This window comes from Hetaerina americana, unplaced genomic scaffold (genome assembly GCF_022747635.1).
Source record: "Hetaerina americana unplaced genomic scaffold, ioHetAmer1.1.p SCAF_7, whole genome shotgun sequence".
Classification (NCBI taxonomy): Eukaryota; Metazoa; Arthropoda; class Insecta; order Odonata; family Calopterygidae; genus Hetaerina; species Hetaerina americana.
Genome location: NW_027287316.1, coordinates 8,998,198 through 9,007,692, shown reverse-complemented (window position 1 = coordinate 9,007,692; position 9,495 = coordinate 8,998,198).

Sequence of the window (9,495 nt, the reverse complement as noted above, 5' to 3'; positions counted from 1 at the left end):
CAGAATCGCCCAAGGACGGTGAATTGACTTCCTTGTTCGAACTAAGCTCTGCGCATCCCAATGCCCTCGAACCTTTAAAGAAATTTTCAAGTGAATTTGCGGATATATTTGTCCACGGGGACATTAAATTAGGCCCGCCACTGACCCAATTGACGAGAAAAGGCATAGGATAGACTATCTGTCACAACCCCCGAGGAATATTGTCCATTTGAAAATTATTCCTCCATACCACGAAGCCCTCCATGGCACCTTCTGTTTGGTAAAATATGTTAGTAATTAGTAAAGATATGGTTTATGTGAATATGGTTCTTGTGTAGACAATAGAAGGATACAAGATCCCAAAAATCCATCGGCTGTGTATGTGCGGAACTCAGTGCTATCAGTGAACTCAATGAGAACTGAACTGTTATTTACACCAAGAAACAGCTTCACCTTGCTACCGGCGGATGGATTGTGCATTCCACAAATTTATGAAGCCGCCAGTGCAGGGGAGGTTCAAACGCGTGTCTTCGCTGACTTAAGTGTACAAGTGACCTGTCGGGTGAAGTTTAATACATCTTCAACATGGTGGAACATTCCTAATGAATACGAACGATGGTTGAAGCACGAACTTTCCCTTGTGTTGAAGAAAATTTATAGGTTAAGACTTTCTGAGGTTTATTTATATTTTCGATTATGGATTGCATTACTTACGGGTACAGCCGCCGACGATAGAAATTAAATCGCTGTCGAAGCAGATTGCTAGATTGGCCAGCGAAACTGAACGTTCCCTCGATGCCAGATATACCTTTCTCCCTAATGCCTCATCCGCATACAGAGACACGATATCATGTTAACGCAACCTTAAAAGCTCCTCAAGCCCTAAAATCATCTTCTGAATAAAATAATAATGCCCTTGCTCACGCTATCACTCAAATAAACTCCGCCAATAAATTGTTAGCCTTCTGCACGCCACCTTCTCGCAATTTCACGTCTTATCCGTGAAATTCATGGTGATGGACAACCACTGAGAAATATCAGCGAGTTGGCTGAGATTGGTAAATTAACCCCGTCCATTCTCCCTCCTAAACGTCTAAGGGACAGTGCGAGAGACGTCGCCAAGAGACTACCGTCGTACTTATTTTTCATTGGGTTCCCTAGGGGGGGTGATATCTCCCTCTACGATGTGGCCCAAACGAGAGTGTTACACCAGCCTGGAAGAATTGAACTCTTGGTCATACTGCCATTGGCCCAGAAAGGGATGAGCTTAATGTTCTTAAAGCCCAACCGTTCCCGACGCGTGCAAATGGCTCACAGCAGGCCATAATAATGCATTCCAACTCACCTTACTCAAGTGTGGCCGCAAATCGTGAGCGATTTGTTCGCCTACCGGCTGAATACTCTAAGCAGTGCTCGTACGGCATTACCCTGATCTGTCCTCCCGCCTATCCTATCCTAAACCCCTAGCGCCAACTCATGAAACATCGCGGTGTTTCTCGGTGTCACCCCCAAAATAAAGCAACATTGTTAACTTAGGTTAGCAATTCCTACTTTTGCTGTGCACGTGAAAGGCGAGCGCCCCGGCGAATAGCGTAAGCAAGGTTACTAAGTAAACTTTCCGAAGGTCCGATAAATATAGCGTTCCTGATATCTCAGGGCATGGGACCATTATACTGGCATCCGGGTGTTCAGCACACGGTGACATTCATTACCCCCCCCGTGTCGGTAACGTCGCGCAAAACTCTTCACATGCAATCCATGTACCTAAATTTCCTGTATAATAGATGTAGGCACCCTTGTTCCCTCTTTTTGTAAAAATATCTGCATTTGCACCCAAGCAAGTGGGTCTGTCCTTATTGAATGTTATATATATGTATGTATTTTTTTTTGCATTCATGTTCATTGGTCTGTATTCTGTTCTGTATAGTATCCTGTATTATGATTAGTGTTGCCATGTCTCTTTGAAAACCGGGGTGATGTCGCAAGGACATATCGCACGTGCAGCATCCGGCCTACGGGGGGCCACGGGACCCTAACCCTCATGTACCCCCACAGGGCAATGGTCAAGGCCGGACTCGCAGCATCCTGCAAAGCACATGTGTCCCACGTGCAGCATCCGGCCTGCGGGGGGCCACGGGACCCTAACCCTCATGCACCCTCACCGGGCAATGGTCAAGGCCGGACTCGCCTCGACGTCACTCCTTAAGGATGAATAACGAGTACCGCACCTGCTAAGGACGGTATATAAGGGCCCCATGCCTAAGGGAGAGAGGTAGTCTTGAGCCTTGAGTCTTGAGTCTTGCCTCGCATAGGATCGTTAGTTAGGTCGTGCTACCAGTGCGACCGGCCGGCGACCGTGTAGAGGATCGTTGATTAGGTCGTGCTACCAGTGCGACCGGCCAGCGACCGATCGTTGATTAGGGCGTGCTACCAGTGCGACCGGCCAGCGACCGTGAAGACCAAGCAAGGTTTACTGACTTATTCCGTGAGTGTACGTGGATTATTATAAGTCATGCAAGGGTTTTACTGTTCTTATTGTATGTTGTGTGGGGGTCTCGACAATAAATGTATTTAAAGAGTAAGATATGACTTCATACTTTATCGACCCGTCGTTCCCCACCTATGTCCCTCGCGACACTCGCAGGAGTATAATAACGCAAGCGAATACCCAATAAATCTCTTTCCATAATATAAAGCCTTGATGCATTGACTTTGCAACATTTTTTTACTAATAGAGTTCTAAAATATTTGATATTCTTAGAGGGAAAGAGAAGAGTAAATACTAAAATTGGAGCGAATAGTCGGGTAATTCAAGGTGGAAACAAAATATTGGTATGCCGAACCCTAATAGAGAAGTCATTAAAAGGTTTCATTTATTACCTTGCGCCAGAGTCGTTCTGGTTGATCTCAACTGAACAGGAGAAACGAACCAATTTTAAATAATCATGAAATATAAAGCAACGACTTATTTTTAAACAAAAAGTTGAAGCACAACAAAATTTATAATACTACTGCCCTAACTACTAGTGTATCGAGTATTGTTTGAAACGATTCGGATCTTCCCATATTGTTTTCTGTCTGCTCAACAGCAGAAATAGCCAATTTTTGCAAAACAATTGACCACAACAGCCTTTCTTCTCGAAGTTTTTACGATCCATTTTGAAATGTTCACGCCCTCATCCATTTAACGGGTCGAATGACGAATTTTCGCCCACCAACCGAAACTGAAAAGTTCATGACAATCGATGTAGAATCTTATAGGGGTGAAGCCAGGTATCTCATTGAACGCTATGTAAACCAGTCGTTGAGATCTCGAAACCCGAGAATCAAAGACGAAAAGCTATGATACTAAAAGAAAGACGCCCCTTGAACTAAAAATGCCTGACGGATGGGTTCAGGACAATCGAAACAGAGAACTTTCATTCCACGTATGATCGTTAACTTGCCAGAATAGCATCTTATTAACTCTAACTTTGACTTTATCGTTCATTCACCCATTGATGTGTTAATACCATCACAAGGCACGTCCTCGAATGGGGTTTTGAAGTGGCCTGGTGTACGATGGCGTAAATCTTCTCCATGGTCCCCTGTCACATGGGAGCGCCTGTTAATCGGGCGACCCTCGTTGTGGGGACGATCTAGTCAGTGGGCCGCAGGGGAGAGGGCAGGGCCCCTCGGAGGGAAGGGGATTCGGGGGAAGGAGGGGGGCGTTCGGGAACCAAAAATTCAAGGGGCACCTTCTGGGCGCGCAAAAGCAATGCTCAATTTATTTAATGTCAACCCTCCTCATGAATGAGTCGCATCGAGGAGCCTTTGATTTCATTCGTGAGGTCCACGCAACGCCACGAGATGGCGTACTCGCTGATTTCAAAGAAACCATCGCACGAACGCAATCAATCGAGTCGACCGCAAACAGACTGATTCTTTCACTAGAGCTGACGGAAAGCTAATAGTTTACAACTCCAGAACTAAACTCACGGGGATAGGTTAGCACTAGTAACTGACATACAATGCATGTACGATATGCATTTCAGTGGTGCTGGGTGAAACCTTGCGAAATTTCGTCTTTACGAAAATAAGACAAACTTTGCGAAGTAAAGAAAATATTAATGCGGTACTACCGGTTTAATCGCGTAGATGACATCATCAGGTACAAGGTAACTGAAAATGTCACCTAAGTGATGAAAACAGTATTAATATTTTTTAATGGTAAATATTTTGCCTCATTCCTCGAAATGTGTACATAATTTAAGGATAATGTATGCACAACTCAAGGCTGGTGCAACATTTGTAAATTAGAATTACATTAAAAAAGTACATTGATAGTTTTTTGGACAAGAGGATATTCGCATGAAAACACTTACTAAGAAAAGAGTGAGTGTATATATATATATATATATATATATATATATATATATATATATATATATATATATATATATTATATATATGGTGAGAGAGAGATTATTTGATTATTCAGAATTCCCAAACTTGAAAATAAAGCGGCCCGGCGGGAAACGAATCACATCGAACGAAGAGGCGATTGCCAACATACACGTAGACGCCTATTTTGAGGACCTTCGGAAATCCTACATTTTAGACGGCTGTAGAAAAAAAACGCTGAAGGAAAGAGTTGAAAAAAAGTCGGAGATACGCTAGGGAAAAGTGTATCGAGCTAAAAGAATATTATGTTGAAAAATTTAAAAAAAAACTGCCCAAAATAATTTGTTTTTATTTGTTTCTACGGAATTATTGAACGACCCACGTATCTAAGAGTAAATCACCAACCTACATTAAGAACAGTATCTCTCTTGTAATGCAGATAAATACATCACCGTACCAGCGTGTTGTGGAGCTGTAGAAAACGCAGGATTAGATGACGTGTGTAATTTTTCCGCGATCCATTACGAATCAGAATAATCGCCATCGGATTATCTTATATTATGCCATTGATAATCGGTAAGGTAGTCCACCCTTTCTCTCATCATAATCCGGCTGTGTCTAACGGAGTGAGTGAAACCTCGAGATTGGGGGAAGATCAGAGCGCATCGCGAGGCGTCGTGTCTGGGAAGACTTCCCCGGCATCCGTAGTTCGACACTTTGCTCGGCCGCCCCCGAATGATAGGCCCATGCCTCAGCATGCCATTCATTCCGAATATTAAATTAATCATTCAATCTGTAACCAACAGGTATGCACTAACGCAACTTATGAATTACAGATGTAATTATTACAGAATCGGTAACGCAGGTACTATGCATGTACATCGCCACCCTCCGTGTGACTGGCCATGCTATAACTAACATTCGGACGTGACTTAACACTAGTCGCAAGTTGGCAACATCTAATACACTTATTGCAGCACACAGAGCCTGTATACATTAATAAAAGAAAATTACACGCGGGGAATTCAAACATCTTCTGGGAAATGTGCAGTAAGTAGTTCAGGGGTAGAGCGCTGGACTTCTGACCGGTTCCTGGACATGCTTCTCGGGGCACCTTCAGCTCTACGCAAGATGTATGATTTTTCTGGTACCAAATGGTTCTGGGACACCATAGGCGGCACTGGAAAAGAATATGGTCCCCCCCCTCCCTGATGTGTGGATTTCACCGTTGGGCTTAGTATTGAATGTACTCGACCATCAGCTATCACACCGACCTTAGGGTTGATTACTGTATTTATGGTTATTATATTCTAGATTTCTACAATAGTTTTTACCACAACTACAATCTGCATTCTCAGAAAACGGTTTACGGCCTTTGATGTAAATGGCAATAAACTGTAAACACAGGCAGAATGATTCGCAAGAAAATCTTTGGCTACATACCGAATCACCGTTGTCGATCCACGAAGAAAAGAAAATGCCTTTACGAACTTAGCAAAGGATATTTTTTATGGACAAATTTTACTTATTCTCTCCTCTATTCTAGAAGAACAAATGAATTCGCAGTGCAACAAATCGGAATGAGTGAATTGGGCATTATTTTATTTGAGAACCCCCTTCCCATATTACATACTGTAACTCGTACTTGACGTCCGAATAAGGGTGCACACCCTGTCACGTCTTCTTTTACAGACCGCATGATGCCTGTAGATACTTAAGTCACTAATTATTTATGGCTATTATTAATGGAATAGTTAAATACACTGATCTTAAAATGTAACATCCCATGTTGCCAACAGTCGGCGTACTTCTTTCAAAACTTCCGATTCTTCCCAAGCAGTCTCGTCTACATGGTTGTAAGCACTTAATATCAATGACATTGTTGTCCACTAATAGGTAGACTGCTGAAAACTGGCGGAGGAAGGGGATAAAATTTACTGACGCGCTAATCCCTACACTTCTAATTCACTTCATATCACGAACAGGAAGGACAGCTCATAAGGTATTATGGGTAATTAACGTCACGACCGGTATGCGTCCGGCAGTGTATTAGCCCATCAGAGATAAATGGTTTAGGCGATAATTTCAAAAAAATACACGGTGATTTTTTATTTTACCCATTGGTAAAAATATAATCAATTCTGATTTGCCGGGTTGATCAATTTTTCCTTTCGGTGTACAATACCTCGCAAGTCACCATAAATATCATTTATGATCATCTTATTTCCTGGGCACTTCGAATAATAATGTCTTTTATTTCATACTGTTTTGACCTCGGTATATGTAAAGAAGAAAGGATTTCTAGAATCGAATTGTCGGAAAGTTAATTAGTATTTTTCAACTTCCATTAGTTATCTCGGCAATCAATGAACACAATTACTATAATTATTCCTTCTCCGCGTCAACATTAACAGCCTACGATTCATATTAATTCAGGGTTAAGGGCATGAATGAAGACGTCCAAGAAAGGTAGAGAGAACAGTCCAGGAGCCAGTCAAATGCACTCGTGAGGGCCGTGCAATATGACAATGGTGCTCTGCGTCGTTCGGGAGATAATTTATGTCCTCGTACTATTGTATATATCTTCTATGAACTGCACGATGTGACCGCGGAGCACTTATGAAAATAGTTGCCCTACTATAATGCCACCAGGAGATTATTAAAAGCTACTTTTAAAATCTCAGGGTTATGGTGATTACCACAATTCATCAATCGTAACTTATAATTTATGGGACCATAGGAGTAACAATAGGTGACACCTCCACTGTCTTCGAAATGGAGGGGTACACCATGGAAGAAACCAAACCCAGTGGCTCGGGGTTAATTCGCCGTGACACATTAGCGCGTTTAATGCTTCGGTAGCTCAGGAATTCAGTCGTGGACTTAGTAATGGCAATCCCACCATATTTCGGGTTCCCTTCCCATCTACCAAACCCCACTAAAGCGGGAGCCGCCATTGTCCTCGCGGCAATAATGGACTTCGTTTCCTCGACCGCGAGACCATGGAGGGAGGAGAAGAAGAGGTGTCTTTTCATTGTTGTGACCAAGGGGGGCCCTCGGGGCATCCTTGGTTCGACGCGACCATCGCATCCCCATCCCAACCCTCTCGCGCCAATAAGAAAGAAGGGACCCCTTTCTTTTGTGCGATGTGGAGGCTTTCTGACAAGCAACAACCGCCGCCTTTGTCATTATTATTGTTATTATTATCGCTATTACTGCCGACGGAAGCTCTTTTTCCACATTGCCGCTGCTGAGTGTGCCCCCCGATGACTCAATCCTCGGTAAGGCAAGAAAATTTGGCCCTCTAAAATAACGAGGGCCACCGGCTGCATGTTTACTTGGAAAAATGAAGGAAACGAAGGTTGCATTGAAAATATTACGAATATAACACTGGCAGCTTGTTGGTGGGGGGGGGGGGCTGGGCCTCTATTAAAGGAACTTCGAGTGATAGCAACTTCAAGTCTACGGAGGTGCCTCGTTTTCACCATGGACATCGATCATCTGCTCCTAATGTGGCCACTGGTCAAGAAATTCGACGGCCACAGCTCATTCCATTTAGTACAGAGAAATTTACGCATAACGTCGAGGCGACGGCGTGATAAACGGAAATGGAATTCCGAGTAATAACTTCAAAACTCCAATTCTTAAGTTCGGTCATACCTTAGATGGCCATAAAATAATGGGTGAGGTATATACACGACACTTTCACCTACCGAGGTCAGAGTGTGAGTGAAGAGGCTGTTTAAGCATTCAAGTTTCGCATACTTGGACGTACACGTATGAAAAGTTATACGATAGCCTTTCGAATCGAGAAAAGAGGGTAAAGTGAAACGTTTGTGCTGAAAGATAGCTTTGGTCAAAACTAGGTGGATAAATTGTTAACAAAAATACAATAGGGATGTTTTCCTTCCTCTTCGGCCAAATTTTACACCCAACAAGTAGAAGTTCACTACAGATGCTTCTTCCTTTTTTTACGTAAAAATTACGTTCAACCCTGGGACAACTTGGGAGACTATAATGTTAAATGGTCTTAATTCGTTGTCTCAGGCGTGACTTCATGGAATCGACTTAACATAATGAAAGGAGAAACTTTGTAATTCCACATAGATTTATTCGACGGACGACCTAGGTTTCGACGTGGCACGTCATCATAAATGGTCTTATTTTGTTCCAACTTCAGCGTATCTCGTTCGTAACATTGAATTAATTCTTTTCATACATTAAAGATTTTTGTCTAATTACTTGGGCAGCACACTTAATTTGTAACTGAAATTAATTATGCAAATAACAAATAATGAGACAAAAAGGAAGTATAATCATTTTAATCGCTCAGTTTATAATTAAGTATCGTTCTCGGCTATTTTTGATAGGTATACATCACACATACATTGTTTTGGTGATGGAAAGACGTCTGACCTCTTGGGGATGTCCATTCTGAGAAATGGTAACACTGAAAAAACTATTGAAGAAGGCAACGGGAAACCGACTCTTAACAATTTCACCAAGAAAATTTGATTGACACAATAATGAATACGAATTCTGGAAACTTTAGGAAATGGCCCTTACGACCTTGTGTCGTGTCTGCCAGCGGGAGAGGCAAGGTCGTCATCACACGAAATCCTTACAAAACGAAATCGACAGCAGCAGCGACGATGCACAAGAGATTCCAACCAATTAGAACAGGAATTTAGGTAAGTCCGATGTTTACGTACCAGGAAATTAGAAAATATAACGCGGGTGATGGAGAGAGAGAATAAAGATATTTTAGAGAGGTGCGATGGAAGCGACTGCAGAGATTACTGGAGCGACATATATTGCATAAAATACTGGCGAGGGGAAAAGAGCCAGCGAGGGGTGGTAATAATACTGAAGGTAATGCTCAAAAAGGTAGGAAGCAGCATAGTAAACATATAGCAGGTGACTGATAGAATATTAATGGTAGAAGTAAAAGCTGAACCAACAAATCTGGTCATTGTTCAGGTCTACAATCATGGGGAGGAAGAAGCCTAGTGATGCAGAATTGGAAAGGCAATCGGGGCAAATGGAGAGAAGTGGGGGATAGTGGTGTAGGAACAACAAATGACCTCATGGAGAAAGCAAGAGTTTTGGAGGAGAAATGGCTTTATCATTACA